This window comes from Cinclus cinclus, chromosome 22 (genome assembly GCF_963662255.1).
Source record: "Cinclus cinclus chromosome 22, bCinCin1.1, whole genome shotgun sequence".
Lineage (NCBI taxonomy): Eukaryota > Metazoa > Chordata > Aves > Passeriformes > Cinclidae > Cinclus > Cinclus cinclus.
In genome coordinates, this window is record NC_085067.1 from 7,431,399 (window position 1) to 7,449,114 (window position 17,716).

Genomic DNA, 17,716 nt, shown 5'->3' on the forward strand with positions numbered 1-17,716 from the left:
TTAATGTCTGCCTTATGGTAATGCCATGTCAGTCTCTGTAGAAAAGATAAGGGCAAAATCCCAGCAAAGTGTCAGATTAAACCAACCTTCCTCCTTGAACAAAACAGACCACAGAGCTCACTAGCAAAAATTGCTGTTAGTGCAAAATGCTGCACTATGTGGACATAACATCCTTTACTGTATAATGCACCCCTGCAGACTTAATGGAACATGAAGTTCTTTTTTCTATTCTAATCTTTCTCAGCCCTGTAGCACTTCTCCCTCTTTCCTGAAAGAAATCATGTTCAAAGTGTAAAATATTTTAGAAAACAACTTCTGAATTGGACAGAGCCCTGTCCCCAAGCACTTGGATTCGTACAGTCTCCTTCTGCTCTGACTCAGTTTTCCAGGTGCCAGCAATGAGCTTCCCTTGAAAGGAGATGAACTCTAGGGTGAGATTTGCACAGAAGAAAAGAACGTCCTCCCTTTTTTCTTTCCTTTTTGCTTAATGAGATATAGCTGGGGAAAAGGCCAAATCACAATTCCTCCATATGGCAGAGAATCCTGCATACTGACTCTTTTGGATGCTTTTGACTGCAAGTCAAGAATTGCTCATGCACTGGCATATGGCAACTCCCCTTGTCCTCTGTGGGCTGGGGAGCTCCAGAGGGTGTTTTACAGAGCTATCACCAGCATGACTACCGACCTCAACAAGGCAGGATCTTTTGAGGCACAGCATCTCCTGGAGATCAGGGAGGCCTGTGAGTTCTCAGCAGGATGAGATTTGCCTGTAGAATTTGGAAAATGTAGAGAGTAAAAAGAATGTTTTAAGTTTTAAGTCTTAAATGACCAAGAGAAGCAAAAATGATCAAAGTCATGTGAGATTCAAGACTGGAGGGTTGTGATAATTTTATATGCAACATCTTAATGGTATACCTTTACCTAATACTTTAAGGCTCTTTGCTGTATCCTCAGGCCTGGGGTAAATATCTCCTTTTGTGAGAGAGCAGTAGTAACTGTAAAACCACTTAAATATAACTGTCCATTTGAACTCTTATCACCAAAGTGAAGGGGATTTGGGATGTGGTATCTGTTGTCACAATATCATGCCAGGTACCAAACAGGCCATGACCAGTGTGGCCAACAACTTCCATTGTTTGTCTTGGCTTAGTTCCCAGTAGCACCTTAAAGCCAAAGCCTGAGGAAGATATTGGCAAGTGAATTGTTAATAGTTGTGAATCTTGCATGATTCTCCCAGTAAATCATAAGGATCATAAAGCACAATATTCCTGTAATGACTGTGAATGTCTAATGTCACTGTAAATAACATAATTCAGCTACTGCAGTTTTTTGTTCTTCTCTCTGTCTGCCTAATGTTAAAAAAATCTGTTCTGAAATCTGACTTAAACCTATGTAGTGAAATGTGACCATTGTGGGAAATAATAGAGAAACTTTGTGATAGTAAGAGTGTAATGATTTTCTTCAAAATAGAAGTTTGTATTCTGAAAGTTTGAGCAACTTTTTCTGGTTGTAAAAACTAGCCATGGCCATTATACCACTGACCTTTTGGAAACTCCTGTGGTCCCAGAGAGCCCATATCCAAGAAGGGATTTTTGCTATTGGATATGAATGCGTAACTTTGCAAAGGTCCTAAGTGCTTCAGCCATGGCAGGATTTCAACAGCTCCATGTGCTTCTCTATCTGTGCATTCAGGATTTTCCCTGCAAACAGTTGAGCAGTTTATCACTTTTGTTATGTCAGCATTAAACTCCTCTTTAAAAATTCACCAGAAGCTGCATCTGGCACACTGTGCAGGCACGTATTTGACATATGAGCAAGAGATGCCAAATGCTGTTCCGTAAACGGTACAAGCAGTCCATGGCAAACTCCTTCCTACTCCTACTCCAATCTCCTCTGTGAAAGTCAGTGCCTAGAAATGAGCAGGATCACACTGACCAGTCATCCCATCTTTTTGAATGCCTCTCTTTTTTCATTGCAATTTATTGGCAAAGGATGTCTATTTTTGGTTTTTTCTTTTTCCTGCATTTAGCAGAACTAAAAACTGGATAATCTGAGCTGAGCCTGGGCCTCCCTGGAGCTGCCCTGTCCTGTCTCACTGAGAGCTGCTGGCAGGGGCCATGGAGAGATGCAGCACCTGCTGGAACAGCCCAGGGAGCCTCTATCTCCATGGCAGGGAAGCTTTTTCCATCAGCTGCTTGATCCTGTCTCTTAAAGATGGAACTTCCTCACTAGGATTTGTATGAGGAGTAGAATTTTTTAATCTTTTCTGCACATCTTGATTTTGCTTCTTAGTGGGTGTTACCAGATTCTGCATGGAGGGGTTATCTTAGTGCTAGAGGGGGCTGTGCTGCACTGTAGCTATTTCAGATATTACAGTCTTTTCATGTCACCAACAACCTGCCTTAGGGAAGGTCACAGAGTTCTGGCACATGGCCAGTGAAGGAATTAAGGTTTTCAGACCTCAACTGAAATACCAGTTGTTTTCTATGGTTCTAATTAAGTATTAGTAAGAGAAAAATGGAGGGCTTTAAATAAAGTTATTAAATCAGCTGCTCTGTCTACATTGGAAAGAGGTGCTGCTGGTTATTGAGATTGTTTTGCAGCATTCCTGCTGCAGGGAATCTGTCCCTTGGAGCAATTGAATGATAATCAAACAAGTTGACAAAATGTGTATTATCTGTAATTGTTTGTATATTCTCCTCCTGTCCTTAATATTTGTTCTTTGTTCTTTCCAATCAAAATAGTAAGAGGCACTTTGAAACAGCTCCAAAAGGTGGGATTTTATAAGTCCATTCAGGTAATCCTTCTGATCTTTCTCTTCCCTTCCCTCATTCCCAAAGCAGGTGACCTTTATTGCTGTTTGTGTGGATATTTTTAAAACAAGTTTTAGAGCTCTGCTTTGCATAAAGATTGCCTTCAGAACTGTGATTACTTCTAGGTTCTGCCAAATGCCTTTAAAGATGTCCAGTGGGCAGGACATGTCTAAGTCATAATACCAGGTTGTGTAACCATTTCTCCAGAGGGTTCACTTCTTCCACTAGTGATGTGCTGTGACATTCCTGTCAGCAGAATTTTAATTGCCGAAGATGTTTCATGTAACTTTTTCTCTCCTTCCCAAACCAGTAGCCCTGTGCTCTGCTCTGGAAAGGGATTTCACACCACCTCAGGAACTTGTTGTGCCATGGCTGAAGGTGCAGATGGCAGAGCTTGGCCTCCCAGGCAACAGATCTGGAGATCCTCTCTCGGTTGTTCTCTTCTAAAAACATCTTGTGGTTTATTCCTCTTTGCCCTCATTACTTCTGCAGCTGAAATGTCTTTTGCTGATTGTTTTGCAGAACAGCTGTGGATTTTATAATGCTGCTGATGTAGTCATGGGTGTCAAAAGTGGGGAAAAAAGGCTCAGGGGATGGTTCTGAAGGGCCTGTGCTGAGCCTGGTCAGTTATGATTACTCAGAGTTGTACCAACCCTGATGGCTGGTTGTTTTTTAATTAACTCATTCCTAAATTTCACTGAAAAATTTAGCACGAGCACAGGTGCCCTGGGTCAGTACTTCAGCAATGAAAACTGGTGTTTCCCCCCATACTCTATTTCAGAATAGTTGGCTGAATTCTGTCTTGTTCCTCTCCCCTGCATTTGTCTCCCCTTGCAGCCCTGCACTGCCCAGTGACTGGAGTTTACATGGTGCCTTTGCCATTAGGTACATGTGCCCTTGTGGCTTAGAATCTCTAGAATTCCTGTATGGAAAGTAAGCTAAAGGAGATAGATACTCTCCATCCAAGAATAGCATCATATGAGTGCAGGAAGGCCCAATCACCCATATTTATGCTGTAGTTGATTTTAGGATATTTTTTAGCAGTAGATTCATCACCTTTGCTTTTTCTTTCCCTTCCTCACAATACAATGCATGTGCAGTGTCTGTTGAAATAAATTCTGAAATAACCAAGAAAACTGAAAGTCCTCCATTATCCCTAAACTTTCATGGCAAAAGTTTTCTTGAGAGATCCTTCTGCTGGTTTGCTGGTTCATTCTTCAGGCCTCATCTGAGCACTGGGTTCTTCCATTCTGCCTGTGAGGGTGCCTGGGACTGGGGAGCAGTCACTTCATGCCTTGGAATAGGCAAAAAACCCATGAAGGAACAGTGTCTGTGGGGTCCTGCCAAGTCAGGCTGGCATTCAAGTAGCTGGAACTGGCTGTATTCCATTACAAGAGAGCCACTGGTTTCATCTCAGTGCTATAATTACCCTCATTGTAATCCAATAAAGCCTTGGAAAGGTTCTTAGAAAGATTTTGGCTTATAGGAGAAACAAAGGTTAACATGAGGAGGCTCTTGATCCTGATGCTGTGTAGCTGATCAAAATTGTGTGGGTGTCACTTTGTGTAATTTCATGTTTCCTAACAGTTTTGTTACTAGTATGTAAATTGCCTACATACCCTGCAAGAGTCAAATGGCTGTAATTGGAGAGATTAATGTACATGCTGTCAAATCCCATTGTAGGAAGGTGCTTTGTAAATGCCCTGTTAGAAGTGCCCAGATTTGGAACGTGGCTGTATCCCAGCAGGCCTGACCCTGCCCAGGGACTTGGAGCAGGCTTGGGAAACACAACCAAAACACAAACACAAGCAGCCCCTGTCTCCCTAAAACCAGGAGTCTGTGAGCCTAACCTGCCCAGGACTCAGCTCACACTGGCACCAAGGTCTGACTTTTATCTGCTCATACACTCTGGTGGGTCTTTTCCTACAGTTAATATTTTTCTATATTATTGTGAAAAATTATTTTAAATTTAATTCAGAGGTAAATTTATGCATTAATGTATGCAGGTATAATTTGTTGTGTTGCCCAAATGTGTTGGGCAATAGGCTTGAAAGTGATGTAAAAGGCTGGAGGGAATAATTTTTGAAAGTGCTGACTTCAAGCTACCTGTTTAATTCTACCAGCATGTATCCTAGGAAGGGGTCTGATTTTTTTCTTTTTTCATTCCTGTTTTCCCAAGAGCCTTGCATCCCTCAGTTCCTTAGGAAGGTGGGCTAAAGTCACTGTGTGATCAACACTGAAGAAGTTCAGGCCATTTGCCTGAAGATCTAATTATTGGTTTAGGAACCAAATCTTAGACACATACATTTGAAGCCTTGGTTGTAGGCATTTTCTTCAGAAAAAAAAAGGAAAATATCCTGCTTAATGAAAACATCACTTTAAGAAATGCAGATCTGAGAGTGTTGCTTAATCTTTGGTCTGGTAAATAGAGCAGCTGTTAAATTCTGCACAGTCTTTTGTCATGGCAGGTTACATTTTCAGTGCATGAACTTCATTTTTGTGTATATTGACTACCCAGGGCAGAGAAGATGTCTCTGGAGCTGGTATGGCAGAGGTAGGAGCAGGCAGAGCTGTAAGGGAGGACACGAGCTGAAACAGAATCCTGAGTTCTTGCTGAGAATATTTCTGCAGTAAAACAGGTGAAAAATTTTCTTCAAGGCATTTGGATAAAAGTGAATTCTTCCAATAGTGGACTAAAATGTGGATCACAGTAAAAGGAACAGAGTCCCCATTGCTGACTTTTAGAAGCATTTCAGGGAGAGAACCAGGTGACAGAGGTGTGTGCGGGTGTGAGCACAGCAGGGAATAGGAGAGATGAAAAGTGCTGGTTACCAATCCAGTCCTTCTTGTAGTAAGCATATTATCTGGGTTGTGTATTAGGAATGACAAGATGTTCACCAAGGGGATGTTCAGTGGCAGCTGGATAGTGTTCGGGCAATCTTTTATCTAACAAAACCATGTTTATGATCTGATTTTTACCACAAAAAGCCTCTGTAAACCAGTAGTCTCTCTGAGTTGTCCTTCCAATTACAATTGAATGGGAATTGTAGGGTAAGCTCCTGAGCAAGTGAATTATTTTTCTTTGGCCCCTTGTTTGCCTGGAAGTCACAGAAGACAGAACTACCTTCCTGATGCGCACAGGGAGGGAAGAGAGCTCCTAAAGAAAACTGCAGTTCTAATTTTAGGATTGTTTTCTTTGGGTAGAGGATATGGCTATCTGTACCCTATTAACCTGCCCACACTCTGGGGTCTGATCCTCCTCAGGGTGTGGGAATCAATGTGATCCATCACCATCTCCAAGTGCAAGTGGGAGCACGTTGGCCATGGAGCAGCTGCAGTTACTGCTGGGGCAGCTGCCTCCCCCTCGAAGCTCGGTGTGTGTGGTTAAACACAGCTCCTGGCTCTGTGTCCCCTGACTTGGAGCAGTCACCACTGAATGTTCTCTGCTGCACTTCACCTGAGGCTCCAAGTGCTCTTGGAAGGATGAGGATGACACAACAACAGGACTTGTTGCCCAGGGAGTCTGTGGCTGCCTCATCTCTGGAAGTCTTCAAGGCCAGGTTGGACAGGGCTTGGAGCAGCCTGGTCTAGTGGAAGGTGTCCTTTCCAACCCAGCTTATTCTGCAATTCTATTATTGCAGTGTTGACACCAGTGGCTTTTAAGAAGTCAGTGATCTGTGTCTGGGGAGAAGAAAATTGTCATGCTTACTGGGATTGCCTGGTCTTGCCAACTTAATTGAGGAACTTCTGCCCCTTTTTAAGGGCAAAGTATAAGAGGAAAGGGAGAAGATTGCCATTTGCTGATGTTCCATAAAATGAAAATGCTTAACCAAAAAGGACTAGCCTGTTTAGGTGAAGAGAGATCTAGTAGGGAGCTTAGAGAAGAGGTTTGGCAAGGGGGTGGGTCTACTTTAGCAAGTGATTGGCTTTTCTTTTATCCCAACAATTCCACAGCAGATTTCTTTAACTACAAGTACCTGTTGCTTCTTGAGGCAAACCTGCCTCAAACCCAAGCTGAGCTCCCTACTCCTTCCCCCATTTTATTTCCTGATGTGACAAACATCTGCCCTCCAGCAATGCTGGGGAAGTGCAAGAAAAAAATCCCAATGCATCTTGCTGCTCCTCCTCTTCCTTACCTCTGGACTTTATTTCTAGTGGCCCTGGAAAGCCAGTGTTAAAACTCATTTGTTCAGAGGCAGCATCTGTCAGAGGGGCTGTGACACCCGAGCTCCAGCAAGGACCTGTATATGTCAGACATGGACACGCTGAAGGCAGTGGAGGTTGCCAGAGGGACAGTCTGAGCTGCTTGCGTTTGTTTCCCAGTCAGACTTTGCTCCACCCTGTTCTCCACTGGTCTAATGGCTGAGACCAGGGTTAAGGAGGGATAATGTTATTCTGTCTCTTCAGGCTTCTTCCCAGTCAGAGCTGCCTCACTCTTCTGGTGCCAGCTGTGGGAAGGACAAGGGGTTTGACAGGAGCACTCAGAGCCATCAGCCTGCTGTAAGGATGGGCCTTTGCTGCTGGTCTCCTTCCCCCTTGGATCCTGGCCATGGGAAACGTGCTGCAGCGGGCAGGGAGTGCTGAGAGCCCCAGGTGAAGGGGTCACCTGTCCCTGCAGAGGCTGGACAGGAGCGAGCACTCACAGGGATGTGAGCCAGAGCAGCGAGGGCTGCCAGGTGTGTGCGCAGCACGCAGCGAGAAGGGAGGCAGGGAGCAGCTGCAAGTGCAGGAAGAAGTGAGCAGTAACAGGAGCAAAAGGCAGGAGTAGTGGGGAATGAGAAATGTCCTTCGTGCACTGACATCCAGCATCCAATTCAGCAACAATCTCATTAGGATTTCAAAGAAATGTCCAAATAAATTTGTTCCTTTAAGGGATTTGTTTTAATTCTTTATTAAAATAGGAGTTGTATGTGTGTTTCCCCTTCAGCCCACTGTTTTAATAGGATTACTTTTAGCATCAGCCCCATGGACTCTTTAATTTTTCATTCCAGATCTTCTTTGTGCAGCTGTCCCAGCAGATCCAATCAGGTGCATTTCATTGCTCAACAGTACAGAGGAAATGAATTTTTCTGGTGAGGGGAAAGCACAGTGAATAGCTGGGTTCCCCTCCCCAAGTACCATCTGCAATCAGTTTTGTGCTGCAAATGAAGTCAGTGTTTTCCTGGGTCAGAGGTGCCTGATTGTGCATAGCACTTTCATTTCTAGCAACAGAGTCATCCCATCCCTGCCAATCATTCTGTTTTGTATTTGGTTTATTCTACAGTGCTCTGAGGTTTGCAAGTCTAGCTGCTCTCCAAACTCCTCCTGTTCTTTGTTGCTTTTCCTGGGGTAGTGCCAGCAGTTCTCAGTTTCTGAAGAGACCAACAGGAGGAGTTTGGCACCAGTATTGCAGTTTTCTCCCATCATTTGAAATTGTGTCTCTTGAAAAAAGAATGAAATGGGAGGGAAGGAAAAGTATTATACTCAATTCACTTGTAAGTAACCAAAAAAAACCCCAGCTGAGCAGTATTTTACTGAGAGGGACCAGCATCATCTGTAGGGTTGTTTTTAATGGTAGCAAAGCCCAGAGAAGTGTCTTGGACAGGGAGAGCTGGGATTTGAACCTGACTGAACTCTCAGGTTGTCTGTTCCCTTCTCAGTGCTTCCTTCTGAGGAGTGTCCAGAGCTCACACTGTGGCAGCAGCCACTGAGAGGTTCACAGTACCCTTAGGCTTGTCCCTGGCACTGGTGCCCTTGGATTTACAGCACTTTTCCTGACATAAATTAGAGGAGCAATGGAGTTTTAGTGCCATTCAGGAAACTGCTCACACCTGGTAGGGAGGGGAACTCACGGAACTGTGATCCAGCCTTGCATTGTCATGTACTTTTAAGGTGCTCTGCACAGATCTGTTTAGAAAGGTTTTAAGAGGGTTCCAGAGTAGATGCTGATAATTAAAAGGCTAATTAAAAATATTCCCAATGCTATTCACTGTTAGTGTTGGCAGATCAGGTGAGATTTCAATTCTCTTGCTATTCCTTTTAGAACTAGAGGAGTGTACTGCAATGAGGTGAGGTGTACTACCTGAGCCATGACTATTTCATGGGATTTCATTTCAGCATTTAAATGCTGACTTTTCTCTACATTTCTCCAGTTTCTCTTTTCATCTTCTCAAGACTGTTCTGAAAGGCCTTGAGATAACAGCAACCAGAGCAAGGATGTGTCAGTGAGGAGCCCTCAGACAGTGCCATCTCCAAGGTCAGGCCTTCATGCACACCAAAGTAAAGATTTTAAATGCTCAGTTCTTGCAGCCTAAAGCAGCAGAAAACATGTGAGTATTCTCAGGAGAGACCCCTGCTCTGCAGGTTTGATTGGCAGGAATTTAAAAGGCATGGAGTACTATAACCTGAAATTAGGAAATGGCACAGGAAGTTGAGACTGTAAGCTGAAGATGGGAAAATCAAAAGAGGAAATTGGATTAGAGGGATCCACAGAAAGAAGAAAAGGGGCTGCCACATGTCTGAGTAAAAGTTTGTTTCCTTTCACACAGGAATGCCGGGACAGAGGTTTGATGGCCTCTATCCCAGGAGTATGTGATCTCTTGGACTGCATGACATGGAGTTTTCACCAATTTTTTTTTACTAGATCCCTCATGTGTCATTAGGAATGTTGACAGGAACTCTCTCCAGAATGGGAAGTAAATGTAAACTTTAGAAAAATCAATTTTCTGTAGCCAAGAGGAATGCTGCTTTCAGCCTTCCCTTGGAAGGCTTTAGTGCCAGCTGAAGCATTTCCATAATCAACATGTTTTACCAGAGCAGCATCCAGAAGTGGTGGTGGAAGCTACTGCTGGTGTATAGCAAAGCACTCAGGAACCATCTGACAGAGGAGGAAGGAGTGCAAAAGTGGAAGAAGGTGAACATATGCTAAACCAGAATGTCTGAAGCTAATGAGATGCAAAACAATTCAGGTTAATGAAACTTTTAATGAAATAATTTTATGCTAAACTTTACCTGGAATCCTGCACTACCTCTTTCTCAGATCAAAGCACTCTGTATTCCTCTGATGCTTACAGGTAACAATGAAGAATGTTATGATTGCTGCTCAAACACTGCTTTCCTTCACACCTTGTGGTAGCCATGGACTGGATTTGTGTATAAAAAGTGATGTCTGTGACACTGCTTTTTGAAGTGGGGTGGGAAGTTGGGAGACAGTTTAGGTCTGTTTATAAAATCAAGATGTTGTTCAGTGTCTGTTACTGGATGCATTATAATTTTGTGGGTACATAAAACATTGCAGTCTTATGTTTAACATGAACACACACAAAATACAGTCCTGAGGAGATACTGGGGCTGCAGCTTGACTTGAGCCAGTGGAACAGCTGTAAAATACAACTGTACCTGCTGTACCCATGGGAAACCTTCCTCTGGCCCAGCAGTGCTGTGTTCACTGCAAGTAAACATTTCCAAAGGTTTTTGGTGGGCAACAACAACAAAAACGTCCCTGACATGAATGAAAGTTTCTTTAAAGATCCTCAGGGAAATGTTTTCATCTAAAATTAGGCAGTAGCTTTAAACCCTGAACAGTTTCTTTCATTTTTTCCTGAAGTAACTCCAGCTGGTCCCTGATTGAGGCAAGAGACTACTTTTTCTCTGATCTGATAAATCTACTCCTTCAGCTCCCCTGATTGAAGATGCTGCAAAATTTCAGTGAAAACAGGATTTTTTTGTTAATATCTGCAAAAACTGCTGATACACAGCAATTATGTACAGTTTGAGACTAATTTTGATGTAATGTCATGGTCTGGTTAAACAAGGTGCAGGATCTCACTTTAAATTACTCTGACACATATAATGACTCAACACATATAAGAGGAATATGGATTTAACCACTGAAAAAATCAATGAACAATCCCCAGGAGCTACCTAAAGACATCCTGAGTGTTCCAGAATATTTTGTCTTTTCAGGGGAAGGGAAAGCCAGCATTCCTACAGGATGGAGGTACTGTGCAGGGGAGTTGGGAAAATCTGATCCCATTAACTGGGGGGAGGTAGATGGAACTGACTCTTGACTGTTGCTTCCAAACAGATGGAGCTAGAGAAAAGCAAACTCTTACTTCTTGATGGTGCTCAGGTGACAATAGCAGGGACACAGGGAACACAGAGAAGGTTCTATTGGCCCAGCACAGCTCCTGCTCCTGAAAGGTCTCATCTGGTGCAAATCAGCTTTAGGAGTATTTTGTAGAGCAGCTTCAATGGCAACAAGCCCGTTTTCTGAATTACAGGATAAAATACACAATAAAGGACATGTGTTGATTAGTTTTAGAAATACATGTAGTGATCTGAAGGAGAAAGTGAATTACCTAAGTGGAAACAGGAATGAAGAGCCTTTTCCACAGGTGCTGGAGTGTGTCTCAGTCTCTCAAGAGTAAACAACCCTTGTGTCTGCTGGGAGACTGGCCAAGCCCAGTGTCACTCAGCATCCTGCTTTAAAAAAAAAAAAGTCTTGCTCTGTTCTGTAGTTAAAAGGCTTGAAATGACACAAGGTAAATATATCCACCTGCTTTTAAAGACACTGACCTGGCTGTAAGAGAGGGAAAGAGCTGCACACTCCCAGCAAGACAAGGGGAATGATATTTTAACATCTCTGTGTGAAACTCTCTGTCTGGGGCTCTCCAGGGTCAGAATTCCTCACCTGGGTGATAAAGGCATGGTGTAACTCCTGGCCTACCCCTGCTGGAGTGGCAGCTCTGGATTCCCAGTGTCACTGAGAAGCTCCAGCTGAGAGACTCACTGTGTTCATCACAGTGCATTTAGTACAGGACATTCTCCTTAAAATGGTTTCTCAGAGTGGCAGACAGAAACATTAAAAGTGTCATTTAATTGCATGTCACCTCCAAAAAGTTCCACAAAAATAATGCTAATTTTGTTTTTACAGCAGAAGCTGGAAGAGGGATGTTAAACTCTGGTCACTGATACCCACATCCCAACCATAGCAACATCCCAATCTCCATGGCTTAGTAGGGATGTAGCAGGAATATTCGGGGCATTCAGCACTGAATTTGCAGAAAACCTGCTGGAACCAGAAGTACAGCTTTTTAATACATATATTACATATTTTATACACTTATAAACCTGGGCAATGTACTTTGCCTGTATTTAGTACATCAATCACTTCATCTTGCACTTGCATGACTCCTATTTCAAAAGTCTATCAAACACTCTGTCTTATCAAGTGCTGACTTTGGAAGGGATTAGGAAAGCACAGGTGCTCAAACAGGCTTATTTGCTACTTTATAGGTGCTCTAAATGCTACAGGTGACCAATGATGCTGCTGATGCCTTTAATAACAACCAAATGTTCTCTCATTTTAAATATGACCACTGCAACTTTTTATTTTATTCTCTAAGTCTTGTAAGAGGTCACCGTGTTTTAGCTGAGCTTTTTGTTATTTCCTGTGGGCATGTCTGCCTTAGCAGTAAGGGGTTTATTGTAAATCACAAATACACTACTTCAGCTGATCCACTTAGGAAACATTTCTGGTTGGGCACACTCAGGATTTCAGTAACTTGAGCCTCCAGCAGTAGGTATGTGCTGGGATGCTCAGGGCTGGTTTTACATATAAAAAAAACCCCTGAAGCATCAGATTTCAGTACCCTTAGAGAAGTAGAAAATCAAAGGGCTTTGAGCTCTTGACCCACTGTGTGAGACAGAAGGTGTAAGTGTAATGGAACAAAGAACAATCCCGGGAGGGAAGAGAATAAAGCCTCTGTCAGGAAATGCATCTCTCCAGCTATGAGAAGACATTGAAGGCATTCAATGGTGGTGCTAGCAAATTTTTGGTTGTCAACTATGCTTTGAAAGTTGTTGGTCTGCTTGTGCTTCATCTGGGATACAAAACCTGTGGATGAAATGCCTGTCATGCTGGGGGTGACCTTACTGGTGCTTAGGAGAGAGCTCTGCTTCCTGTTAACTTCCACAGTCCCAGGGAAGGGGGCTGTCTGCCCCCTTTCCCTTTGATGTTTGTCCCTGCTTGCAGGGGGCTCAGAGGAGCTTCCCTTAAGACAGGGGACTGGGAGTCAGACATGGCTGCACTTAGTTCTGTACTCTGTGTACTGTGAAAGTGATCCCTAAGGAGCAGGATGATGCAGAGGACAACTGATAAATCCCCAGAACGGCACAGAGTCAGTTCCTCATTGCCAGCTGAAGGAGGAAACTCTGGGAGAGGCATTTTTTGTCTTCTCTGTGCTATAAGTGACAGCACCCCGACCTGTAACTGGGCTGTCCAGACATGCTGGGGGTTTTGCAGAGCCCCTTGAGTGTCCCTGAGCTGAGCTATTCCCCTGCAAGATGCAATGTGTCAAACCCACAGTGGTGCACGGGCTGTGCCCTGAGGCACATGCTATGATGTGGGGCTTACCTGGCCCTCAGGATGGCTGCTCCAGTCCCCCTCCCACTGGCACGTGTGGAAATTGGAATAAGAGTTCCTAAAGGACAGAACTAAATGCTGACTCTGAGGACACAAGTCCTAATATCTCATGAGAAATTATGATGTCATTGCTGAACTGGGAGACCTAAAAATGTAGAACCCAAGTCAGTGTGGGGGTGGCAGAGCAGGACTGTGTGTCTGTGTGTTGGATCTGTGGTTTGCAGTGCATCCTTTGTGAGATTTGCTCATGAAATGTATATTGGACCAATTTGTTGTTTGTTGATGCCAGGCTGTTTCCTAAAATGGTTTTTCCTTAAATGGCATGTTAGCTTATAGCTTTTAATTATCTTAGTTAAGTGTATCAGGAACATTAGTAAAGAGTCTTGTGGATTTCCCCATAAATTTATTCTTTGTCTGATACTCATCTCTCCTAATGTTGTCATACAAATCCCACGTGTTAGCCTAAATATTTCCACATATACCTTTCAAGCCCTTCTCATTCTCCCTTCCTAACCAATCCCTCCAGTCCTTTTAATTACATTTACAGTTTGCATATTTAGTTTGTCTCTGCTCTATAGAACAGTTGGAGCATTCAGTGGCAATCTTCCTTGGACTGCAGCTATCCAAGAAGCTTGCCAGCTTCCCATCTGCTCGGGAGCCTTCCTGTCACATGTAAATCACTGTCAATAGACTGTTTTTGGGAATTAAGATATTGCCTGAAATCCCTGTTTGGCTGACAGGTCGATTTTCTATAACATGTTTAACTTGTGCTGTGAGAGCACTGCACATGCTGCAGCCTTTGTTTAGCTCCATTTCCCCCCCAGACTAGCTGTCAAATAATTGCAGGGTTGGCTGGAGTGCTTTGGGAATCTCTTCTCCTGCAGCTAATTTTCTTCGGTGTGGTTTACCACAGACTTGCTCTGAGCATGATTTTCTGTAATGAAGCACACACATCAAAATGCTTTTGTTTCTGAATTACAGCAAGGTCCTTGAAGGGTGGGCAGGGCATGAACTGGCTAACATAAAAATAAAATAGGACTTTGCCCAATCCCATAAGCTCTGGGTCCTCTGTGCACCTGGACAAGGAGCTGGGATGTGTTTCTCCATTGTGGAGCACCATGAAGGGGCTGGTGAATGTGCTGGGCTCTGCTGATTGCACTGAGAGTCAACCCTGTCAGTTCTGTTACATCTCATTGTCTAAGTGATCACTGAGAGGCTCTTCTTTAATAAGGAATAATAACAGGTAACTGGAGATTACACAGCATTCTACTTCAGCTTGAAACCACCCTTGAAACAGCTTTTCCTAATAATTTCCCCATGCACCAGCTGATGGACTCTGCTCTGTGTGTGCTGTCACTGAACAGCAGGAGGGAAGATGCTGCTGGCTGGGGAAATGTGCTAGAATCCAGCATCCCTGGATTTTTTTTAAAAAAAAGTTGCCAAGTTTATTGTCTTTTTCTTGCTTAGTGGAGATAGACAATGATCCCTGTTCAAATCATTGCACTTGTCTAGAGTTTGCAAAGAGGTCTGATACTGCTTTGGTAGAAAGGGCTTCAGCTGTGGAGTCTCCTATGGTTTTTGTGAGGCAGGTCCTCTCCAGATAGAATTACCAGGAATGAATTTGCAGTTTTGGTTCTGTACGGACAACCTACATAAATATTCTGCCATTGCTCAGGCTACTGAAGGGAAAGATCATTCCGAGTCCAACAGGAGCCCAGAGCACTGTGGGGCTTTGACTCTGCAGCTTTAATCAGCTGTCTGCGTACAACAACCCCAAACTTCTCCTAAAATGTATGTCAGGTAATTGCTGAAAAGTGATTTTTGACTGTGTAGATTAAAACAGAAGACTGAAAGCTGCTGCTGTTATCAGGCAGGGAGCAGGGAGGTGATGTAAAGAAGTGAGAACAGATTACAAATAGATCACTGCACCCATGCTCACCTCATTTGCGTTCCTAGCAATAATCCCTGCAGTGAATGCCATCAGGATGAACAAAAAGACTCCCTCTGGCATTCATGTAGCCATTTTGGCAGCTTCAGAGTCTCTAATCATGCACTGCTGAGGGTCGCTGGTGCTCTGAATCCTGCAGGGAGGATGCTGATGTGTTTCTGCGGCAGATTAAGGTGCCTGAGGCAGATGCGAGTAGGACCATTCCCCATTCAGGTTTTTAATTATTTTGCCCTGGATCCAGCTTAATTTCTAGTCTTATCATAGTGCCCCAAATTAAATATTGAAGGTTTGACAACTCCCTACTGGTCACATTTGCACTGGTTTCAAAATCGGGGCAAAGCAGGAGCTGATGGGCTCCTGAAATGAGCTGGGATCGCTGTCCCCAGGGCAGCTGGTGCCGGCCCCGCTGGGTTCCTGCCATGCTGGTGGAGCTGTCAGTGCTCTGCTTCTCGCTGCCCAGAGCTCTGAGGTCCAGAGCAAGCGGGAAGAAGCTGCAGAGACCAGCCCTGCAGAGCCACTGCCCTGTGTGCAGTTAGGGCTCAGCCACAGAGCTCTCCGGGTGCAGTCTTTGTTCAGCTTTAGGACTTGCTGCAAAGTCCCAGCTGACACAAACCCGTGGCCAGGGAAGGGATCTGGAAGGTCTCACAGTGATCCCCAATGCACAGGAAAGAAACCGGTGGCTCTCTGTGGGTGAAGTTCCTGGGGAGCAGAACAATAGCACTGGCCAGTTCATAGCAGTGACCACAGCACCCAGGCTGGTGCCTCAGGAGGAGACCACAATGTGAATTACAAGCTGAAAGAATGACTTTTGCAGACTTCCTCCAAGGTTAGACCAAAGCCAAAATAAAAATTGAATTTGTATTCCAGACTTCGGTTAAAATGTAAAGAGACTGTTCCACATCACACATGAGCTTTTGTTGGCCAACAGTGAAATGAGAATTGGATTGATGTCAATTTAATTTTGATGCAGTTGTATAATCTCCCTGAAAGATTGCAGGGAAGTTTACTCTTTCTTTAATGGACTCATCCTCTCTGCAGCAGCTTTTCTTCACACAGTCAGCGAGTGGTGCTGCTACAGGAGTGAACCAACTGCACTGCTTGGTTAATTAAAGGGTTTGTTCATCAGGGGGATGAGATCACAGGGAAAGAACTGATTTCTGAGCTCTCATGTAATACCTGTTACTGCTGACTGCCAAAATACTGGACTCGCTGCGTGAGGCTGTTTTGGAAGCAATCCAAACAACTCCAGTGTCTGACATCAGCTTTAAATGTTATTTCCTGGACAACATCTTATTAATTAAAAGAAATTAATTAAACTTCAGGAATCTTCACTGTTACTGAAAAGCTGTGCTTGGAAAGGGAGGGGCTTATTGTACAGCACAGCTCAGCACATCATTCTTGTGGATTTGTCTATTGGATTTAATAAAAAATTGTCTATAGTTTTTTGGTTTAGCTTTCTGAGATTAGCTTATGGGTGAAAGCTGGTCTCAGCCCCTGCATAAAGTAGACCTAGGTTCACATCCATCACCCATGGACATGTGAGACCTTAAGGAGAATTAACAATCTAGAGCTACTGGTAGTTTGTCATGCTAACACTGATGATCGACTTCAGTATCACAGAAGATTCAGCTGAACTAACACTTCTAATACATTGCAGGGTTTTGTTTTGTTTTGTTTTTTTGGGGTTTTTTTTTGATCCTTGACTTTCAGAACACTGGAACATCTGGAGAGTCCTGAGCTTTTCTCCCATTACTGTTAAACTTGTGCCTTCCTCAGACTCTGTGGCTGTGATCCTGGGGGTTTTGCATGAGACTTTGATAGTGATGGTCAGGACTGTTGTCCAGCCAAGCCCCTCTCAGGGGGTGCCACTTGCTGCTGGCAGACAGTGCCTGCTGGGCTGATGGACTTACACCTGTACCCAGTGCTTGTGCTCATCACTCCCTCACTTCAGAGGGAATATTCTGAGTGCTGCCCTGAAGGGAACAGAATCAGATATGAATGGAGCAGACTGCTCCAGCTGGAAGCAGGATGAAAGCTGGAGAGGGACCAGGTGCTCTGGGGAGCTGCTGACTCCCTAAGGAACCAGGCACTCATGGCACGGGAGGAGCAGCTCCTCCAGAACACCAAGTGTTCATGTCTTCACACACATTTAAAGAACAAAGTTAGGTGGAAATACTCCTGTTTCCTTCTGAAACATGCTTATCTGAGCCTGTCTCTGCTCCCCTCTGCAGGAGAGGCTGCACTCCAGGATTGCACCACAGTGATGGGAACTCCATTAAATCATGTTGATGTGGTATGTGCTGGACACTATCACACACCTGGCCATGCACACAGGGGAAAGCTGTGGCCTGGTACAAGTTCAAAACACCCTCATCTCTCATGTCATACAGTATCTGCCTCAAGTGTCTAACTACTGAGAACAAATTTAGCACTTCATTCATGAGTAAGCATGCTGGAGGGGTTAGGGAGTGTTTTGGCAATGGAATGGTGTACTGTCACATACAGGATACAGTGTTAGAGCCAGGCTGGACTGCTGGGCAAATTCTGTTT